Consider the following 24,181-nt stretch of genomic DNA (forward strand, 5'->3'; position numbering starts at 1 on the left):
ACTTATGTTGGTTTTAAGTGTTTCAGTATGTTTTTCTTATTTTGTTTTTAGTTTGTAAAGCAAGTACAGTAAAGTGTGATTGACTGGTTGTATTGTATGAATGTGTTTGCTGTTGACAGCGATTGGCCATGTGTAAGGTCCAGGGGGGGGCAAAGCCTGCTGTTGTGTTTGTGCTCCGACACAAACAATGCAGGGTTGAAGGGTGGTGTGCATGTTGCTGTTTATTTGGGCATTTTTATTAGCGCTGCTGTACTTTACACAATGCTGTTGGCCATGCTGTTTTATTGCCAAATCACATGCCCTCTCCGCAGATTGTTTTTCTGCCGCCAGGCCTGCTACACACAAATCTAAAATATGTTCAGTTGTGTTGTTTTTCTTTCCATCTCTCTGCCGCCCTAAAGATCTGCATGGCATAATATTAAGTCATAGTTTATCTGTCCTTAATCATGCCCTTTGATTTTCTCTGACACATGGGTCTTTTTTTCTTCCTTCTACTTTTTATGACCTTTAAAATGTGTGTCTTAACCACAGTTTGCAGTTTTGTGATTACAAGGAAATCTGAGGATTCATCTTATAATGTAAGGCTCTGGAAAAATGTAAGAGACCACTCCAAATGTTTCTTCAATCTTTACTTCTACATGTATGGTAGTCATTTCAGTGTCTGTTGAATTCCAACACAGAGAAAAATTGTCGGTAGTTTATAGAATACAATATAATAATTAAAACAATCATTTAACTCAAAGACATGCCTATAAATAATAAAACAAGAGAAAATGATAATGCTGAAGTGGTCTCTTAATTTTTTTTCTGCGGCCTACCATTAAAAAAATAAAACAAAAAGAAATGTTATATCTAACACATAAAACACATGTAACCCCCAGTTACTAAGACACTATGAAATAAAACCCCGTTCACTTTATTTTAAGGCTTTGCATACACATAGACTGAGACAAATATAAATAATTCTTAGCTTTATTAATAATTAATTCAAGTCTGTGTGACTGTGCTTTCCCATGATAAATATAAAAATGAATTGTGTAGCCATTCCCTGACTCAGACAGCATGAAGAGCCGGGTGACGGATCACCTGGGACCTGGGCTCCTGGTGGTCTGCTTGGCACAAACCTACTGGTGTGTGGGGCAGTATCAGGCTCAGCAGCTGTTGGCCAGGACTGAGAGCTTTAGTGCGGCTGTAGTGCTGGGCTTATGGTGATCTTGACCTGGACTGATTTACTCCCCCACGCCTACACTGTGTCCCAGTTGATGGTCCAGGCTGATCATCTTCATCTCTATGTACATGACAATAAAACAGATAAAACTGTTCTGGAAGAATCTATATTATATTTGCAGTACTTATTCAATATTTACTATCATTATTCATATTTATAAATATTTTATATATTTGTATATAAACAAGTCTTGTATTCGGGCCAATACTGTATGAAAACGTTTTCATACAGAACCAGTCTTACCTCTAGTTGTGAATCACAAAAGAAGGGTCCACCCCTCCCTGGATGCATCCTGTTGAGCAGATCTACAGTTTCCAGACCTTCAGTTTCCGGCATGACGGTCGTCTCCTAAGGGTTAACTATCAATAATTAAATAAAACCACTTGCTTGAAATGAGTAGGGATTATTAAACATAAATAATAACACAAACATATAGGAACAACTATTAATAAAGTCAATGAGACCTTTTACATGTTTGACAACACCTAATTTAGGAAAGGCATGGAAAACATGAGGAGAGAATGTATTTTAGGGAATATTAGTAGAAAATATTAATTTTTAAGAAGGTGCATTAGTCTATTACGTGTTTATAAAATGTGGCAAATAAAAATGAAGAGTATGGGGTATCAAAACCGAAATCCCACGTCATCCACTCTACATGTGGGCTATTACTTGATTCATTTCTCCCTCCCTCCACCTTTCAGCCAAATTGACCATACCTTTCTCTCAATAGCGTAATATTTCACTCCGCGCAATTATTGCTCTTCCTTTCTAGTTTGGTCCCTGCTCTCTTTTCAATCTGTTTTCCTCTCTTTTTTTTAAATATTTAGAGCATTTCTCCTTTTTCATTTCTCATCTTAAAAGTGTTTCCGTCTCTGTCCTGGCCTCTCCTCTTTCTCAATGTCCACTGTGTGTCAACTCTGTCTTTGCCTAAGGAGCCTTGTCTCATCCTCTCCCCAATATCTCCCTCTATATGTCTCTGATACCCAGGGTTTCTTTCCTCACCTTCTCTCCTTTTTTATCCTCCAATGTCTCCCTCATCATTTTTGTTTTTTACATCACCTCCTTGTATTCCATTTTCCTTAGCTGGTACCTTTCTTTTACCATTCCCCTAACTTTTTTCATCCTTTCATTTGTTTTGTTTCCATTTCCCCACTTCTGCTCTTTTTTTTCCAGCTCCAAACTCTTCACTCATTAGATATTTTCTTTTTCAAACTCTCCAATGGCCTGCCCTTCACTGTCCAACCACTATACTTTCAGCATTTGGATTACTGTAATGGGGCTTGCATCACCCTCATATGATCAGCCATCTGGGGCGAACTGCCTTTTAGCATCCCGTTAGCATCTCCCCAATGGTATTGGCTGAGAAAGCTAAGCAGGAAAAGCACTAATCCTCTTCCACTGGCCATTGTTAAGAGCCCCAGATGTCTGTGTGCTAAAAGGGGGCTAATTGATGTTGCCGCCTGCTTATTGAAGGCCTTGGGAGGAAGTGGCTAATTGTCCACCACGCATATATAGAAGGGTAGTGGTGTGAAGCAAAGGAAGTCTGTGATGGAAGCGGCTATTTCAGGTCTTAACGCTACTAACCTCTAGAAGTAAAAAGGAATGCACTAAGATTTTGTTGCTTAAAAGAGTTTGCAATCACGGATAATTGTGTATAATTATGTCTAATCTTACCTGCCTGCTTAATTGCACCTTAATTTGACATGCCCACTTAATAACACTTCACCCCTTCAATGCCCTCAAATGTGTAAATCAATTTAAAAAAAAGTCTCAAACTAGAACAAACAGGAGTGCACATTGCTTTTGTTTGGAATTACTTTCAGTGGCAGATTAATACACATATGGTGCTTTAGACAGTATCTGCAGTTGTTGTATGTAGGGTTGAATCTAAAAAAGTCTGCAGTGCCCACGTTCATGATAATTAAGGAGCATATCAAGAAGTGCATTATTACAGTATGACTCATTTATGTGATTTTAATCATTATTGGTATCGGTGTCAATCGATTAAAATATTTAGTCTTTAATCTAAAAAAAGGTAAGATAAAGGTATGGCATTGCAAATTCAAATGACAAAAAACGCCTAAAGCAAACAAGTTTGGCCGTTACAACGATAAAGTGAGATTTTTACTGATGCGCACTGGAATTACGGGAAAAACTTTGGGTCACACTTGGTAATATAATACATTTGCATAATCATTTTTTAAGGTTAGGGTTAGGGTTAATTGCTGGTGTTAACGTGTTAATGTTGACATCCATATGTTTGGGACTTTTCAAACCTGCAGAGAATCTGGACAGTGGTTACAACAACAACAAATGTGTCAGATATCACCGAGCAGTTGTAACACAAAGGTTAGAAAGAGCTGAGTTGTCAACATTCTGTGAAGTGACAAATATATCTCTACCCAATGAGGACAGCAGGGATATGTCTTCCATTTTTGTGAAGAGTGACCTGTTACCATGGTAGCAAACCCAGTTATGTATCATAACCAGGTTATTACCATAACATCATTTTTACCCACAGCAGATCTAGGAACAGCTGATTTAAAGCTAAGCGACTGAGGGAATGCTGACTTATCTGTCAACCTGCAGCACTGCCAGCACACACACACACACACACACACACACACACACACACACACACACACACACACACACACACACACACACACACACACACACACACACACACACACACACACACACACACACACACACATTCTTCTCACAAAAACACAGTCATAACTTAATGCCAGTGACAGACAAATGGCCCCTATAGTGGACATGTGATGGTGTGATAATTAAAACAAACAAAGGAATTATGTTTACTCTGTCAGCCAACAGTGTGTTTCTAGGTGTGTGTTGCTGTGTGCTTCTGTTTTGTGTGTATTACCCTGTGTGGCTAATTGATAGGGTCATAACTCAGCTTTCTGCTGTTTTGTTCAGATTACTGTGTGTGACAGAGAGGTGTAGCCTGAGGTGATCTACACATAATTCAGTGTTTCACAGCAGTGTTTTTTGTATGCAGTGTGTGCAGTGTTTTCTTTTAGTTGTGGTTGGTATCAAAGGTTGCCAAAGAGTTACACTGACTGTAAATATCACACATGCTATGTTAGCTTTGAAAAATGACTGTATCCATGTTTAAGCCAACTTAATATTACCTACTTAGCTAAGTATCTAAGCCCTTACTCATTTAACTGTTCTACTATTCATATCAGAAGCTGTGTGTCAGCTTTGATGTGTGTTACTGTACTCCTGGTTAAAGCCTACTGTAAAATGGCAGGAAGTTGTATTGCTTACATAACTAACCTAAAAATAGTGTTTATTCAGATGCTTGTTATACAGCAACTTGACTTTAGAAGCGAAGGGTTGCCGATTGAAGTCCTGATCTAACGAATGGAAAATTGGGTGTGGACTGGTAACTAAAGATGTGCCAGTTTACCGCCTGGGAACTTCTGAGTCGTTGTTGATCAAGGCACCAACACTGAACTTTTCCCTGCAGCAGAAAACAATTGGCAGCCTGTTTTCTTTGACACTTTCCATAACACAAATGCATGTGTTTGTACATTACATTGCATTTAGCTGAAGGCCCTTATCCAAAGTGACTTACAATAAGTGCAATAAACCATAATGATTCAAATTAAGGACAACAAGAAAAAGTGCTGAGATGTTCGCTCCAAACAAGCGAGACTATTGTAAGTGCTGGTGCTTTGGTTGAACTTATGAGATGAGATTTTTAATGGCCGAGGTACAAGCAAGACAGGTGGGTTTTCAGCTTTTGTGTGTTCAAGACGTGTATGTCCTAATATCTGAGGGATCAGTGTATATGTTTACATGTATTCAGACTTAATGTGAATAGGTCTTGTGCATGTTAGTCTATTAGGGTTTTTATGCCGTTGTCATTTTGACCGGAAGTGGCGTCATACTATATTTTTATAGAAAAACCCCTGGTGTATTGTAGTGTGGATATTTAATAACAAAGGAACAATAACGGAAACTCCCCTTTGAGAAGTATAATGGGTCTTCTTCTAAAGTTAATGAAATGGTTCAAACCAACGATAGACTGAACTACTATCTATTACAACTGAGCAGAACACAGTCAGAAGAAGCACTGAACAACAATCATTTTTTCACTTTTCACTTAATTATAAATGCCTTATCTCAACTATATGAACCTCAAATCAGTAAAAACATTTGTCTATGTATCTAGACGAAAAGGAAGGCACAAAAAGCCAAACAAAATAAATTATAAAATGTGAACACTGCAGTTAATAAGCTAGGACATTTAAGATGTTGTTTGGAAATTAATTAATCAAATGTCTTACTGTAGTTGCGGTTAAGGTCCCATTTATTACCAACAATAGATTTTTGGTGTTTCTTATACCTAACCAAGACACAAATATTTGCAACCTTACAGTTTATTTGCTATTAATGTGGTTATTACTATAAGTGTTTCATAACCAATATTTATAACTTATATTATATAAAGATTCGACACAGCCACACTGCTTAAAGCAATGACCATAATGTTGTATTGTTTGCAAATAATGTCAGTTATAAATTTAAAAAAGTAAATACAATGAGTAGAAAGTTATTGGAATTGAGTAGGTCTGTGGGAGTGATGTAATCAGTTTCTTGCAAACAAAAACTGACATTTTAGTCCTGTGATTCATCTGCAAGACAGCATGATTGTTTTCTTGAAAGCTGCAACAAATTCACATTATGCCTTTCATGATGCATTTGTTTGCTTATTGTTTACCTGCTGTGATCAGTCTTCCAGCAGAACAGCTTGAGATTGCAACTTTGGTATTTCATCAGATGATAGAAAGGACTATATCAGTAAATAGGGTGTGACTAATCCAACTAGGTGTACTGAACTGGCCTTGCAATTTCAAAAATGTAGTGTTTTTCTGACAGTTTTGGCAACACTCACACATTTAGGAGAAATTTTTAGCTTTATTACAAGGTCAGTTAAGAAACATTTTAGTAAATTCAGCATCACTAACCAACCAAGGCAGCAGGGGACCAAAACAAACTGAAATCATTGTAATACTGCTGTCACAACGGATAACAGTTTTTATATTCTCAACCTCAGCATTGTTAGATATGTTAACCATGTTTTTCTATATGTTTGCGGCTGTTTGTGTGTTGAAATACTATGGTGTACATCTTCTGTAGAACTGTTTTTGTTGTCCCAGAGATAGCCAAAAAGAAACATAAGTGTTACAGAGTGATGTCATTATGTTACGGAAGTAAACAAAGGTGTACAATGATGTCCCTTTTCACTTACACTACCTTCACGAGTTCATGGATGAGGAGACGGAGACAACATGGCAAAGTCGTATAGCATAGACAAACAGTCTTGTCCTGGCAATCATCGCCATCATACTGAACAAGATACTGAAGAAAAGGTGACTGATATTCAAATAAAAGCAGAAAACAGAGGTCTTGTGTGCAGTATTGTCTTTATTAGATTAAGGATTTGTGCTGATCGGAAAAATAAATTAGGTTATATTGTTATTTTTCATTTGATATATGGTGCATCTCAGGTGATATTACAGAGTAGTCCAAAAGTAATTTATTTTCATTTTAGTACTTTTTTCAGTAAGTATTGGTTGCACATGTCATTGTGCAATACAAGCCTGATATATGGACTCTGGAGATGGGTTTTGGTGTGATAATGTGCCTTTTTGTGGCCACAATTTCAAATTTAGCCTGACATCTTTTAGTCTAGAGTTCTTGCTCAACTGATGGCTCCATGGTTTCTTTTCATGATACTCCAATTAGAGGTGCTCTGTGTCTTTCATCTCTAGAAGACAACCAAAACCATAGACATCCACTTTCATCTCACCCCCTCCTTCTGTCAGCCAGCGCACAGAGAACAGCATGAGCTCTTAACAACTGTTGAAGAAGAAAGGGATCCTCATAAAAAAAAACGTATTCAGCAGGTGTCAGACAAAGCAATAGGTATAATGGCAAAAAGAAGTCTAACTAGCACACCTTTTTACTAGCATTGTACATTTAATTTCAGATCAGATCGTCGTCATGCACAAAATAATTCCACATCACTATATTATAACAGAAGAAAACATGTTCTGTCTTAAAGGGTGTTTGTAACCAACCAATTTAACAATGTAGCAAGCACGAAAGCACCTCAGGTCTCCATTTATTCATATTGATGGCAGCAGGGTGTGAATCGCGGATGGCACCATGCTGTCCTCTCGGAGCAAGTTTTCAGATACCTTCTCAACTGAAACAAAAACAAGATAGACTCCTATCATCAGCAATCCATCGCGGATCAAGTCTCAACAATTCCACAGCGGGAGAATCCCCCGGCCTGGACAAAAGATCACACTGGTCCCCGGAGCAGAGGGTTCTGTACCGCCCCATATTTAACTACCATACATATTATTTATGTCATATTTGGTATGTTTGTTTACATATATGATTTAGTTTCATCAATATTGATTCGTTGTATTAACACTACGTAGGAACTATGTTTACATCCCATGTTGTGGGGGGACACTTTTAGTTGTTGCAACCGCCTCCAAGAAGAAGCACGAGGGTTGTATACTCCGCTATACGTTTAAAGTTTAAGAGTTTAAGGTGATGGTGCAGTACACGTTTGAAGTTTTTTATGTTTTCCTTTTGACAAATGAACTCATATTCTCTCGGTTGTGTGCAGCCAGCGAGTTCGACGGTGGATTTGATGGCGGTGATGTTGGAGCGCAATAAAGATAAATAAATCCATCAGTAACAAAGAACTATGGTGCCGTGTATTACCTGGAGGGAGTGATACCATCCATCTGGCTGAACACATCACAGCTGGAGGGAGGAGATGTGCCCTTTACAAGGCCAAGACACCGATCACCGACAAGAAGTGCAATGGTTTCATTTGTTTTTTTTGCAGGTAGGATCAAACTGTTTAACATTCAGACTTGTTACGTCATCTGTATTAGGCAAACCACCTCAAAAAACAAGCGTTGCACCCAGATACCTTTGTCTGTTCACATCATTCTTTTTTTGGGAATGACCACTGTAGAAATGGGAGGAAAATCTTGTTTTTTAAATTGTAGCACAAACAGAGAAGAGGTGATGTAACTCGGTCTGTAGGGACTTGGCTTGGGAACTAAAGGGTTGCCAGTTCTGGTCCCAGTTGGACCAAAACAATTCTGGTGAGGAAAAACTGTCTTTTGACTCTGGCAATTCTAGATAACAAAAGTGCATGTGTGTACACATCCCTTATGTGTGTAGGTCCTGTGCATGTCTACATTTGTACTGTGTATACAATACCAGAGTGTTAGCCTGTTATACGGAGTGGATACATTGTGGAGTTAACCTTGTCTTAAGTTCCTATTAAGGGCTCTTTCTGTTTCTGATTGGTCCCGACTTTGCGACTTTTTAAACAATGTGAGCTGAACCTAATGTATTTACGTGAACAAGAGGAACTGTAGGTGTCCCGTTCTACAACCTTATTAATTAATAATAAAAAAAGTAAATTGAAATATGCAGCTTTGGATGGTGACGTCCAAACAACAACTTGCTGCCTTGTGCTGGAGCGTGCATAATGGAGATATTATTACACTGAGCGAAACAAAAGAAGGTAAGCTTTCCAGTTGGAACAACCTGTTCCTGACACACTGCAACATTTTTCTAAATTCCAATTAGCTGATCAGGAGAGGGCAACCAAGAGTCACCTGTTTAGCAGTGCATGGTGTGTGGGTACGTGTGTGTGAAAAGCATAGTGTGTGACTAAAACAGTTGAGGTTGGGATTTACTTTTACACGCTGAATATCATTCTCTTTAAACCTCCTGACTCAATATGTTCTCACACACACACACAAACACACACACACACACACACACACACACACGTATGCATGCACAGACACACTGCATGCAAGTAGCCGATTTCTAAAATAGCAAATATTTACTGAGATGAAAGGTTTGGCTTTTTATTCCCCTCTAAGAGGATCCGAGCCAAAATGAGTGACTGCCAACAATTTGTGTGCAAGTGTGTGGAAATGTGTGTGAATGAAAATCCGTCTTCTTTGTACGTTCTCACTTCCTTGGCACGTCTTCAAACGCCAGTGTGTAATCTAGGTCTGTGTCATTGGCATAACAAAGAGAAACGTGCACGGGTAGCATGCCTTATTCTTTAATCCACCTCTTTTTTTTTCTAGCTAATGAACTCCACTTCAAACCTCATCTTTTTCACAAACATTTTCCACCGTTCCCCACCTCTCTGTCTTTATGTATCCTCACCTAAAAACCCAATTTCTCCACTCTACTTATTTTAGGTTTGAGTAAATTACATCTTTTCAAATGGCTATATTTATACTTGAAAGATTCTGTTCCCTAAATGGTATCAATTTATGCCACTACTTATTTCCTGCAGATGGTAGAGTATGCTGAATACAAGAAATAATTGACTTCTACAAATTGATACCTCTGGATTTTTTAAAAAATACATCAAATCACTTGTATCAGACATTTTAAAGGTGGCTCTTTAAAGTAAAATGTAATTTCTGTGAAATCTGTCAAATTATAATATATCCTTCGGTCATTAGGTGTGGCCCACAGTCATTCAGGGAATACTCTCTTAGAAATCCATGAAAGCTTCTTCAGTGCAGCATTACATGTGCATTGCATCACATCTGATGGGAGCATTAAAATTAACAGGAAATGCCCGCTGCATGAATCTACCCTGAGATTCTGATAAAAAAAGGTGAGAAATACGGTGTCTCTTTATTTTATAATTTTATATTGATTCGTAAAAGAAAATACATATGTGAAAATGTATTAAATTAAAAATTATTTATATGTTTCACAAATACAAGCTCTCTATATTTTTGTTTACTTTAACCCCATATGTTTTTAGCATGAGTTGACCTAGTCCAATAAGTGTATGCTTTAAAGAGGCCCTATTATGTTTTAGGGGGGTTTCCCCTTTCCAGTGGTGTCTTAGGTTTTTATGCATGTAAATGATCTGCAAAAACTACAATCCCTGTGTTCCCTCCAGAGGGAGTTTCTCTCCCACACACTCCCCCCCTCCCGAAAACGCCATCATTGGACTCCTTTGTTTACTTCCTGACATTGCTTGGCTAGAGCTTCAACAAAATGGATGTGACATCTCTTGTGCCCCTTTTCCACTAAACCGGATCCGGCTCAAGATCCGGTTCTTTTGCTTTTCTGGCGCTTTTCTGGTTCTAGCCTGTAGGACCCCTTGTGTTTCCACCACTCAGAGGCCGAGTGGAGCTCAAGTGGAGCTGTGTCATTGCATCATCGTTTGCATCATGATGTAACCGTGGACCTGCTCTCTTATGACTGATTCATATTCACTGTCTGACTTTAACACGAGCAGCTGATGCATACCCCCCCTCCCCATAAGTGAATGTGTTTCATTCGGAACTGACGCTGTTTGGCATCACAACGCTGTTCTGAAAGTGTCTCTGGCTTTAGACAGGTGATGTTAGCATAGCAAGCGAGGCTACTCTCACTATCTTGACTACTCTGCTATCCTATTGTGGCATAAGCCGTTTTCTACAGGCATATTTTACCGTCGTAGCTTTCGTTATGATTTTACTTCTGATGGCAGCCTGTGTAGCCCATCTATTGATTCCATCCGATAGCTGCAATAATACAAAACGACAGGAGAACGTCTGCCTGCTCTTCACAATGATCAATAAGTGAGCGATGGTGATTAAGCATTTGCTGGGAAGTTTGATATTCCCATTTGTAAGGGTGATAATAAGTAAGTGTTTTGTTCACAGCTTGTTTCTACGGCCCCCTAAAGGCCAAACAAAGATTTAAAAAACCTCTTATTACAGATTTCAATCTCCTTTCTTTTCTTCTTTTGACGCATTTTGATAATACTTGCCTATCATGCAGGCTGTTAAGCCAATACTACTGTGCCCCAGACATAGCTTTCTCCCAGACATAGAGGTGATTTTGTAGCCAATCTGCTCCACACACACTGGGCAAGGTGTCAAATTGTCCACTTTCAACTCTTAAGAAGCAGGATCAGAGTAAAAAGGCTTAGATGCCCACACATAAACACAGCCATAACAAGGATGGATCCGTGTATAAATACTTTAAGCACGAAAATACACAGACATGCTGATTTAACCCACAAAAACAGACAAATGCACAACAAATGCATGTCATTTTAAGAATGCGACTGTAGGCGACTTATCATATATCCATGTGAGAGTACACATCTAAAGCATGTGGACACACATTAACATGTAAAGCCCCCCCTTCCCAAAAAAAAAGAGTAAAAGCCATTCTTGACAATGGGTTTAAGGGACTTGACCCCGCATACACCAACCTTAAACTGCAGAATCCTACACACAGATACGCACAAAAAAATGTTCTCACACACACACACACACACACACACACACACACACACACACACACACACACACACACACACACACACACTCCGGCACAAGTGGATGAGGTTAAACACAGCTTAGCACAATAGGAGTGTTTTTGGGTCAGCGGTCCCTTAGCGTGGTGGACAGACGCTTCACTAACACAATATCCCTTTAACGACACAACATAATGGATGTCTCAGGCACACTTTAAGGCTTACCGAGGCCTTTTTAACTGCTTAGAATAAGCTCCTTTGTGGCCCTGAAAAGGAGTGGTATGGGGGGAAAAAGGGGGAAAAAATTACGGCATCCTCTTTAGATGATAGCCAGACAATAGCCACGCGCCGAACAGATTAAGCGGTCATGAGACTTTAGAGGCATTGTAAACAAAGCTAAGTGGAGGATTCCCACTTTCTCTCTCTGTATCTCTTTCTATCCCCGTTTCCTCTTGCCATTCACCCCCTCTTTGTTTGTACAATTATCCACTTTGCGCTACTTTTTTTTCCTAAATGCTCAGATGTAAGGGATGAGCGTGTGCTTGGGTTTTAAAGTGGCATTCATAGCTAAGCTAAAATCACTGAGGGGATTGTGGTGGTAAATGTCACTGCATACCCTTATGGGGATTTCATTTTTTTCTACAAATGACACACTACAGACAACTGCTGCTATTGTGTTACCCCCAAGTGTGCTGACAAGGCTTTAAAACAAACTGCAGATGAGGAAGTTGGGAGAGAAGTGATGAGTCATGATGTTATTAAGATGCTTAATGTTTTGTTTTTTTTCCCTTTCTGCACTTTGTAGATCAACAATTATCTGAAGACCACTAGAGTTTTCACCTTAACTGTGTCAGACTAATGGAGAATAATATCTCCACTTAAAATAAGAGAACAAGGCCAGTGTTGTCAAGATAGACTCCTTTGAAACATGTACCCATTCAAAATCAAATTTAGGACGGCAGCCATGTTAATTATCATCTGAGATTGAGTTTTTATACACAAGGTTGGAAGGGTGTACCGTTACAATTACTAGTTTAACACACACAGCTAAGATCACACACACTATTTTATGAACATATAGGTTCACCTGCTGAATTAAAAACAGAACACATGAACCAAAGAAAGAGAAAACCATAAAGCACATTCAGGCAGTAGGCGTATAGATTCACACTTACAGTATTAGCCTACAGAACAGAACAGCTGACAGAGAAGAGAAAACATCTGATCCCTTACAACAAACACTATATGCTCTTTTTAGATTTTTAATCAACATTGTAATCATGCTAGTTATCCCGCATTTTGTATTGAACTGTAAGGTAATACATGCCCAGTCCTGAATATAAGTCATGCCCAGCTATAGAAGAATGCAAACCAGTCCGCCTTTAAGGAAAAACTAGCGCTAACTGTCACAAATACTATGCATACATGAATTATGAGCTCAAATTTCACGCAAAACCAAAAGTAGAAAAAGTATTGTTAACAACCAGAGATTAATTTAACATTTTGTTTTATTGTGAATGGTGGCGGCCATGAGTTCTTGCTACCTTGATCACAAAATTGCAAATTTCTGACAACGATACATTTTGATGTTTCTAAAAAAAGCCACCAAAATTGGTATTAAGAGGATATCACATCAAAGTGAGGCGATGATACAGATGCTTTAAAAAAACTGTCATTAGGGATTAAAGTAATGTAAACTCCTTTAAACACAGGAAGAGATTACTGAGAGAAAGGACTTATGCCATTAGTGGGCTGACCTTTCCAAAGCTTTAATGTAAGATATGACATTATTCTGGAGGTCCATAAAAGGTTACAGCTTACCGCTCGCTTATAAACCATGTCTGTAAATGACACACGATGTAAAACCACTGTGTGTCACTAACAGGCCAGGATGTGTCCTGTTTGAACAACGAGAAATGCCATCAAGAGACCCATGTCATTTTGATTTATTCTTACCAAATATAATAATTAATTTAAAAAAGGTAGCAAATAACAAGTTTATAAAACATTTTGTGTATTAAATTATATTTGGGAGTGTTGCATTTGACAGCATTGTTCATCGCTATCATTAAAACGCAGATCGATTGTTGTCGGTGGTTATTTGATCCTCTTTTGGTACTTCTTCGACAATAACATCACATACAGTGGTTTTGCATGTTTACTTCCTACAGTAAACTTTACACCACAGCTAACAAAAACACATTATATCAAAATCATAGTGTCTTTTTATTTGTATATATTTCTTTGATTAGTTTGGAGCTGTACCAGTGACTTTTGTTTACGTTTTGCAAGCAATGCCCTGCAATGAGACCGCAAACACTTTTCAGACCAGACAATAATGTTCCATTTTCACAATTATAAAAAACACATTTTAAATACTTATTTTTGGAGGGTGGTTAATAACATAGTGTTCTCTGTTTGAACAAACTTAGACATTAAATGATTTATTCCTACAATAATAAACATTTATTTATTTATGTACTGTATATAATACAAACAGCGTGGGCGTCGTTGCACCACTGTTAATATAGCCTTTATTGTATTCCGCCCATCTTTTTTTTCTTTGTACTTCAGAACAACATGTTATTTGTAGCGTGATGATGTCAGTTACCTGAGTGACATTTTGTGTCCTTTTTCAATAAAACTTGAAAGCATGCACTAAGCCATCTACAACACTGCACTCTATATGAAAGTAATACAAGTTTTTCTTCTTCATTTCTCTTCATTCATTATCTCCGCTGTGCCTCACTCATGTTGTGTGTCACAGTCCTTCTTCAGCTACTTCACCTAACTCTTCATGTGTCTGTATAAACCAGTCACGTATGGCATGGGAATGCAGGCTATCAGACCCAGATATGCACACCAATAAAACTAGCTTAAAATCACCATTCAATTGGGAGCTTGCACAATAACCAACCTATTGTTAGGCGACAGTTGCTTAATATGTTATTTCGGCATTCTTTATAACATCCCATAAGATACAATGTTTTTTCCTATCTCTTCATGAAGCTCAGCCGTTTGTCTCTCATTGTTTATCACTGTTTTTTTTTGAACGAAATTCGAGTTTGTTAGATTTTTTCCCATTTACTAGATGCTCCAGAGTTTTTTGCAGCAGCGAGTGGGAGGGAAAGTGAGTGTACATGAGTAAAGACACGCCACCCTCACATAGGCAGATGTGACCTCTGGTGCTTTTTCACTGCGGTTTTATGACGAAATATATTTTGTACATACATTAAATAAGTTACCTGAACAATGGAATGCAAGGACGTGTTATGTTGGCGTATACAAACATTCCATTGATTAAAATACAGTAATAACAGAAATGCGCTTATTGCCATGCTGTTTCAATCAGAGGGAAGGTTGAGCTGGTCGTTTGCTCACCTCTTGTCTTTCCTTGTGTTTGAAACAGAGCTCTGCAAATGAAGCATTTTTTACCACAACATATTATAGGAATCTTAGAAATAACATTGAGAGTTCAGTGGAAAAATCTCTTTTTTTATTTACTTTTTTAACAGCTATTGTGATTGTAGTGTGGCAGGTGATGCTCTGCCCCCCAGTCCCTGGACCTTCACCTCTCTTTATTCTAAGCAAATGTTATGCCTTTTAATTCATGCGGTTACGATATATAAATATATGCTTACACTGAGTTTTTATTCTGATATTTGAGGAGTAACAGTGCGTACAGGGTCTTAACCTCAACCCTGTGAACCTGTGGGAAGCAAAGCACTTAGTGCAGTTGATATTTTTGTCACTGCTGCTGTGCCGTGAGTTCTCTCATGGCAGCGATGATTGGTTTTTGATAACGGATACATATGCATAACAAGCAACCTCAGTTGTTTACCTGCTGAGCGTGACGCACACACTCACACACACACACAGATACCTGCTGGTGATGTGAGGCTTTTGAGACACAGCTGTTGACTCGGTTAACATCTTTTCTCTGCACGGCTGTGATGAAGGAAGACTATAGATGAGTGGAGAGACTGGGGGAGGTGATTGACAAGAAGAGTTAAGTAGGTCAGAAACAATTAAAGTCAGAATGAAGTTGTAAAATAAGCAATTAGGGAAACCAAAATAAGAAAACACATGATTTAAGGGGTCGAGTATCATGATTGGTCATAAACTATGTGAAGTATTTATGTTTATAAATAGATTAAATTTGAAATAGTTTGAACTTTGATAATCTGATTTTTTGGTCGCGGGAAAGATTTTAACCCTTAAATATGAAATCCCATATAAATATTATGTTACATTAATCAATATAGATTTTCTACATTACATTACACATTGAACCCACCTATTACAGCCTTATTACACTGTTATTGCACCCGTATAACACACATATTACACCTATATTATACACATGTTACACTGTTATAACACTCATGTACACCACATTATAACACCATTATTACAGCGTAATTACACCCATATTACTCCATTATTGCACACAGATATAATACCCATGTTACACCAATGTAACACCAATATTACACCCATTTTACACGTTTATAGACTATTATTTTAACCATTTTACATCGGATCACAGCCTGTCAAATGACTATATTCCCAGGGTACACAATCAACATTTTATTTTATTTGTCAAAATTGTATTTTAATAATGTGCCCTGTTTAAATTTACCTGATCATCTACAACCTTGCCAGGAGAAATTGTTCAGGGACTGGGCACTATAGTGTTTATTTATCCTGCTCCTTGGATATCAATGTAGAAACTTATAAATAATATATACACTCTTCCTACAAATATTCTAACACAAAACCCAAACATTAAGTGGTGAAAGATCGATGTAATTAAGTTTAGTAACAACAAAATTTTTCAAAGAGAGTATAAAGTCATTGGCCGATAACATTACACTAAACATGTTAAGTTGCAGCCAGGTTTGTCTGGATTATAAAACAACAACAGAGAAGATATTTTGTCCAAACTAAAATGGCAAACTTAATTAGTTCTTTCAATCTTGAAGGCAGTTCTTGCCATAGACAAAGTAAAAGGTGCTTATTGTCTTCTTTTTTTTTGTCATTTCATCTTTACGTTCCTGGTGTGATAAGTGTCCAACTCCTTCTCGCTGTCAAGTGCCGGCAAGCAGATGGCGACTCTGAAAAAAAGACAGCCATACAATAACCTTTTTCCACTAGAGTACATTTGATTCTTTTGCAGACATGGAGTGTTCAGCATGTGGGTTTTGTTTCGTCTCACACACAGCGACACATTCACCTGCTAACTTTATTTCATTTGAGTTAATTTGAAATGTACTTTTTTCCTCACAACCCTGTTATGATGAACACAGCGTGTCTGCCTCTGATTTTCTGCAGCTCTGTTCAATGTCATTCATGCAGACAAACAGAGACAACGTGATAGCAAATTGGGACATGATAATTTATGCAAAAACGCTCCACAGAAGAAATTAATTTCAGTAGCTGATGAGGCAGGTGGGGATAAAAGAAAAAAATGAATCCAAGAAATGAAGAAAAAATGAAGGGGAAAATGGAATTAAATCAGTGGGAACACACACACACACACACACACACACACACACTAGGTACAATTAGCACACAGTAAAAGTGCCTATATGTGTTATGTGAACAGTGCAGGCACACTACATACAATACACACACGCACAAGGCACACTAACTTGAAAACACCCACGCAAAGAAACCTATACACACAAACACACACACACACACACACACACACACACACACACACACACACACACACACACACACACACACACATATATTGCACGCTCAATACTTATCAAACACATGTGCACAATTGCACACATACAGAATAATATCCACTTATAATTAATGCTCCTGTATGAGCTTATAGGCCTTAATGCATTCAGCGCACACAAACACACAGACACACAAAAAAACAGCTCCACAGAGGAAAAACATGTTGGTCAGTTGGGACAACACAATACAAAGATAAAAGTAAGTAAATTAAGAAAGATTTTTTTTTTTTAAGTTATTTTTTGGGGGCTTAATGCCTTTAATCGGATAGGACATTGGAGAGTGACAGGAAAGCGGGAGAGAGAGTCGAGTGGGATCTGGAAAGGACCACGGGTCGGGAATCGAACCCGGGTCGCTGGCGTACGGTGCAAGTGCCCCAGCCAGTTGCGGCACGGCCGGGGCCAATTAAAAATATAATTAAGAAGAAATCAAATCAGTATGATCACACACACCCGCACACAAAAACACGCAAACAGTAGTGTGCATACACAAATATACACTGTAATTTGAAGGCACAATACATATAATACACACATGCACAATTGCACACATAAAGAAAAGCATCTACTTACAATTAATGCGTTGAGCTTATATGGCTAAATGCATTCCAACACAAACAAACATGCATACACACTCACACACACACACACACACACACACACACACACACACACACACACACACACACACACACACACACACACACACACACACACACACACACACACACGCACACACACACACACACACATCCCGGCAGACTCCCTCTTCAGTCGGGTTGACAGCCTTTTGATAAATCACTCGTCGGAGCAGCGAGCGAGTGAGTTGACTATTCTACCAATTATTTTAATGAGAACATAAGCTCACCCAATTCATCTGAGCTGCGTTCAAAGTACCCCCCCTCAGGGAAGACAAAATCCTGCTGCTTAAAGAGTTTTGTTGCTGCTTTGGTTTTGCCTTAGAAAATTGGTTATGAAACAAAAGCTGTGTTGTTTACATGTCAGATTTACTGGGATGAGAGTTTCTGGTGTTGTTGCGTAAAAAAAAACGACGTCCATATTGAGTCTGGAAATATTGCCAAGCAGCTGGTTATTTTGAGCCGTTAAATTGAGAGGGTAAGAGATATCATTCCTTTTAGAGCTTGAGGAAGTTTAAGATGAGCAAGGCACTGATAGGTGTGTTTACTCATCCTGTACAGTATAATGTGTGTAATTTAAGGGCTAGTTTGTAAAAAAGTGTCTGCTCTGAAATAAAGCCTCTTTCTGTGATATAAGCAAGGATTTTTTTGGGGGGGCTTGCTATTAATAATTGGAATAATGGGTAGTGAATAAGTTAAGAGGTGGTGGATTATTGAAGTTATTGTCTTTTGTATTAAATATACTTAAAAAATAATTCAAAGTTTCAACAAAAATGTTTACACCTAAGCTGACTCCTTATAATATAAACAAATGAACTACACTGGAACACTTAACATGACAACTTTGTCTTGTAGTCTTTGTCAATTTATTAAGTAATACATGTTTAAACTTAATTTCAGTTAATAAACAATATGTATGTCATATTTTGGTGTTTTTTTTGTGTATGTAGAACGTAGTACGTTAGGTATGCAATTGCGTGGTGATGCTCATTTCAGGTTCATATTTGTATTTTCTGCCTCTACTGTTACAGATATACAGAGATCGAATTTCAGTGTGTGCATGTACAGCTCCACTGCAGCATTTTCAGTTTCTCTGGTTTTATTATTTATAGATATGTCTTTGAGTTAATTTTTATTATTAATATTGTATTCTATAAACTACTGACAACATTTATCTTTGCAGGAATTCAACAGACACGGGGATGGCTGCTATACATGTAGAGATAAACATTTAAGAAAAATGTGAGTGGTCTCATTTTTTCCGGAGCTGAAAAATAAAGAGGGTTTTATCCTCCAATTTAAAACAGTTGTGGATAATTCTCATGGTATTAGCCTTTATTTAATGTTCATTTCCCCAAAAATAAGACACGATATGTCTCCATACTTTAATGTTCAAAAAGGTCTTTATTTTTCTCATACTGCGTGTGCTGCAGCAACCTCTTTTCACCCTCTGTCTGAAACCAGAGCCATGTTTGCTCTGATTGGTTAGCTGGCCAATTATGTTGTGATTGGTCAACTGCTTAGAGATGTCCCTCCCCTTCCCCTGTTACGTACAAGCCAATACAAGTATCATTGATTCAGGTGGGGGGGAGTGTGTGGGAGAGAAACACATATAATAAAACATACAGACCTCACTCGCCTTTTTCTTAGTCTCTATGAGAGAGAAAAAGATCAAACCTGAGCAGAAGAAGGAGGAAAGAAAAGCTAACTGTAGAAGTGAGGAATAAAAGACTCCTTGAATACCTGCAGCTTTCTGTATTTCCTAGAAAATAAATAAATTGATGTGAAAAGAGTGTAAGAGACAGAACCAGAGGGGCAACAAAAGAAAACATGGTTGCAATGAAAGTGAAAACAGCACAATAATTCATGTGAGGAGGAGGAAGTGGGAACGAAATCAAACTAACAGTGAACAACAGGGGGAACATTGAGAATATTAAGATGGCAAAAGACGCCAGCTAAGAGGGGGAGAGAGTGGGAGAGTTTGAAGATTTCTGTCCTGTTGCTCGTGATGAGGGAGATAATTACGAGCAGGGGAAGGTTAGTCATTAAATTCAAGATACTTTAAGGAGCGCTAAGTAATCCCTGACCTTTACAGGACCGTGAACACTCCTCTCATTCTCACCTTTTCTGTCTTCATCTCCCTCCCTTGAGCTTTCCTTTTCCTCCCTTCCTCACCTCCTGCTCTCTTTGATCCACCTGTGCTCTCTTTCTTTTATCTGCATCCTCCTCCCCCTTCTCTATTATCATCTTCCTCATTTCATCTCTTCAACTCTCCCTCTTACCCCCCTTCATCTTTTCCCCCTGTCACTAACCTTCTTTATCTTTTATCTCCTTTAATTTTTTCTCCCGTATTGTCATCTAACTCTTCCTCTCTTTACACCCCCGTGCTTCCCCCATTTAGTATATCTAATCCACAAGGACTCTTGTAATGACAGTGTGCAGATTCTACAGGCCTTGCAGGCTTCACGCTGAATTACCCAGTTAACCACACACACACAAGCATGTATGAATTAGCAAACACACACTCACACACTCATGCTGATGTGATGCCAGCTAACGAGGGAAATGCATCAGCCGCTAACAAGGAGTAAAGCGCTATCAACACCTTGTAGTTTAATGGCGTCTGCTAATCAAGAATGAAGGCTGCACACACACACACACACACACACACACACGCACACAAAAACCTTGGCCATGTTTATTTGATCTTTGAGGTTGTGTTTTATTAGGGGGTGCTTTGACTGTTATTGAAAGAGTCACAGCGGGCTTTGCTCAGTGAAATTGAGGGTGATGGAACAGGGATATATATAGAGGAAGGAGAAGGGAGATATTTCACCTGAATTCAAATCAGGATAGAGATGGTAAAAGGTTTCTTAAAAAAATAGGGAATGTAAAAGTGTCCATTTTATGCTTTGGGGGGATTCTCCCTTTCCTGTAGTGTGTTATGTAGTTTTCAGTGGATGTAAATGGTCAGCAAAGGTTAAAATCCAAAAGGTAATTTCTCTCTCACAACCCCCCCCCCCCACCCCACTCCCGCCTGAAATGCCTTAATTGAACTCCTTTGCAGGACACCTGAGCTTCTATTGGCCTGGTTTCAGACAGAGGGTGAAAAGAGGTGCTGCAGCACAGGCAGTATGACAAAATTAAAGAGCTTTTTAAAAATGTAAGCGTGGAGACATGTCGTAACGTCTTTTTGTATAACCTACTTTTGGGGAAAAGAACCTTAAATAAAGACTAATACCATGTGAATTATCCATAGCTGTTTTGATTGCCAACATAAAGACAGATTGTTAAAGAACTTTAATTCTTTCTGTGTTACTTTATAATAATTTAAATCTGTAATGGCACTGTTTAATAAGATTACTTTTTATTTTAAAATACATAAAACCGACAAGTGACTAAAATCTCAACACAAAATGTCAATCTTTTTTCAAAGGCAGTATTTATTCCAGAGCTCACACACTAAGTTGCAGTAACATGTGCTGTATGTTTCAGTTTTGGATTTTGTTGGAATTTATGTCCGTACCGTGTGTGTGGCTGTGAAATATATTGGTATAGGCACTCGCTGTTGTGTTTGAATCCACTATCTCCTCACTGCAGCTGGATGGAACACAGATTGGACCAGAGCTATAAATACTCTCTGAGACACACACACACACACACACCATAAATACACCTTGACGCTGAGCTTGAGCTCAGTCCGCTCTGCCAAACCCGATTAAACAGGAAATAAATCACTATACACACACATACACAAAAACAATCACACACACACACGTTAGCACATACCCAGATTCAAACACATTCACCGCGACTCAAAGACAGCACAGGTGTTAGCGCTTCCTGTGGTTATTGGATGTTTGGTGGCGGAAACAATTTGAACGCTGGCAGTTGAACTTGACACTTAGCGATGTGTTTTTTTGTAATTTGTAAGGGACCTCTTTCTATTTCAGACAAGATGTAGGTGAAATAATTATTGTTCCTCATTGGGAAATGGAGTTGTTGCAGCAGCGTAAGAACACTGACAATAGATCTAAATAAATACATTAAAAGAAATGGATATACAAAATATTAGTTACTTTCAAACTAAATTAACTAAAAATTAAAAATGAAAATGTTCTCTATGATGAAAAGAGTGGTTAAGTAATTACATATTTTTGTAGGTCAACCAAAAAGTTTGCATCGCAAAGGCTCCCTGTCTAAAAGCAATTTGATTTTTGTGAGAGGAGGGGACTGAAAGTGGTTAAATGCTGATTAATTCCCAGGTTAAGGACTCATTCCTGTCACACTCTTCTGTAGCAGCCCAGTCAGTACAATTATGTTAACACTAGGCTGACAATATGATTAGTTAGCGTTACTATGGTGCTTTTTCAAAAATGAAAGACATTAAGAACATTCAAAACAGTCATTAAAAAGTGAAGAGAATAAAATAAACATAAAACAATATAACATATGAAATACATGAATACAAGTTACAGTGCAGTGTAGTGCAGTGGCAAAAAGATAAGTCTTCAGCCGGGATTTAAAAGTAGTATGAGTTTAAGTGGACCTGCCGGGTTCTGGTAGTTTGTTCCAGATATTTGGAGCATAATAACTGAACGCTGCTTCTCCATGTTTAGTTCTGACTCCGGGGACAGAAAGCATACTCGTTCTAGAACACCTCAGAGTTCTGGATGGTTCATAATGTAGCAGGAGATCAGAAATGTATTTTGGGCCTAAACCATTCAATGCTTTATAAACCAGCAGCAGAACTTTGATGTCAATTCTTTGACAGACAGGAAGCCAGACACGAGCAGCAGCTTTCTAATAGATTTCTTCTTGAGACCTGTAAAGACACCATTACAGTAGTCCAGTCTACTGAAGATAACATTGTGGACAAGTTTTTCCAAATCCTGCTGTGGCCTTTTAATACTCGATATGTTCATAAGGTGATGGTATGCAGACTTAGTAATTGTTTTAATGTGACTGTTGAAATTCAGGTCAGAGTCCATGGCAACATAATCTTGTATAATAATAATACACTACGGCATATGATACATATTATATTTAATTATAAAAACAGTATACATACAGTTTATTTTGGGCATAATATGGTATGATGATTACATGTAATATATTATCGAAAACATCCAAAGATGGTATTCCCAACAAGACAGAACAATTGCCAGAAAATAAAGTTCATTGAGAAAAAGATATATGTTTTGTTATATTGAATAGACAATATGATAGAAAGGTATACTCATCTGGTTGAGAAGTCGGAGATGATGCCTATGAGTGACCTTCTGAACTTTTCCACCTGCGGGAGATAAGCAGTGAACTTGGAGGACTGCTGTGGTGTGGGGAGCATGTTCTCTCATTATTTATTGATGGGACTGTCTTAACCTCATTAGCCTGGGCCTGGCTGATTAGCATTTGGCTCTTGGGTGCAGAGAAACAACAATTACTGATCATTATCACCCTTTATTTAAATAATGAAGCAGTCAGGGCTTTTGGTAAGCAAACAAAAGGTCAGAAATTAGCAAAAAAAAAGGCTGTATGTGTTTGTGTGAATACTTGTATATTAATAACTTTATTTGTTTAGCATCTTTTAAAATTAAATTATCAAGACCTTTAAATAAATACAAAGAAATAATTTATATTTGTTCAAATGTTGTTTGAATATACATTTTTGATATATTTTTGTGCCAGCTGAGAGTACATTTAGTTGTATTTGTGCTATGTGGAGTTATGAAGGCATGTAATAAATACATGCAAATAAAAAATTATTTTTACAATCAAGCAAAAACAATTTCACCCTACTGTAAACCTGCATATTGTGACCCTAAGACCAAATACTGAAACTGAAACATCAGCCCTTCTGGTCTCAATAATATGTAACCTTCTGTTGTCTTATGCTCTTATATGACACATTTCTTATTGTCTTAAGTCAGGATACAAGGTCATACAATCTCATTGTCACGAAAATAACATGAATGGCCTGCTCTGATTGGTTAGCAGGCCGGTCTACTGCTTAGAGATGTCCCACCCCTTAGCAACTCATCTACAGTACATCAGTTGGAGCGCTAACCAATAGAAGCACAAGTGTTACATAGTGATGTCATTATTTTATGGAGTCCAATGGAGGAGTTTCAGGCAGGGGGGGACTCTGTGGGAGAGAAACTCCCTCTGGAGGGAACACAGGGAT

General features: G+C 38.1%; 1 long non-coding RNA gene across 1 annotated transcript; it reads right to left on the reverse strand.

Annotated features, from left to right (window-relative positions):
• Positions 1-7,006: 7,006 nt before the first annotated feature.
• Positions 7,007-8,357, reverse strand: LOC134883607 (uncharacterized). Its single transcript, XR_010168299.1, has 3 exons — positions 8,012-8,357; positions 7,382-7,478; positions 7,007-7,129 (listed from the first exon to the last, which is right to left on the reverse strand). It is a non-coding gene; the product is annotated as an uncharacterized LOC134883607 (long non-coding RNA).
• Positions 8,358-24,181: the final 15,824 nt, after the last annotated feature.

The sequence above is a fragment of the Eleginops maclovinus genome, chromosome 20, assembly GCF_036324505.1.
Source record: "Eleginops maclovinus isolate JMC-PN-2008 ecotype Puerto Natales chromosome 20, JC_Emac_rtc_rv5, whole genome shotgun sequence".
NCBI lineage: Eukaryota > Metazoa > Chordata > Actinopteri > Perciformes > Eleginopidae > Eleginops > Eleginops maclovinus.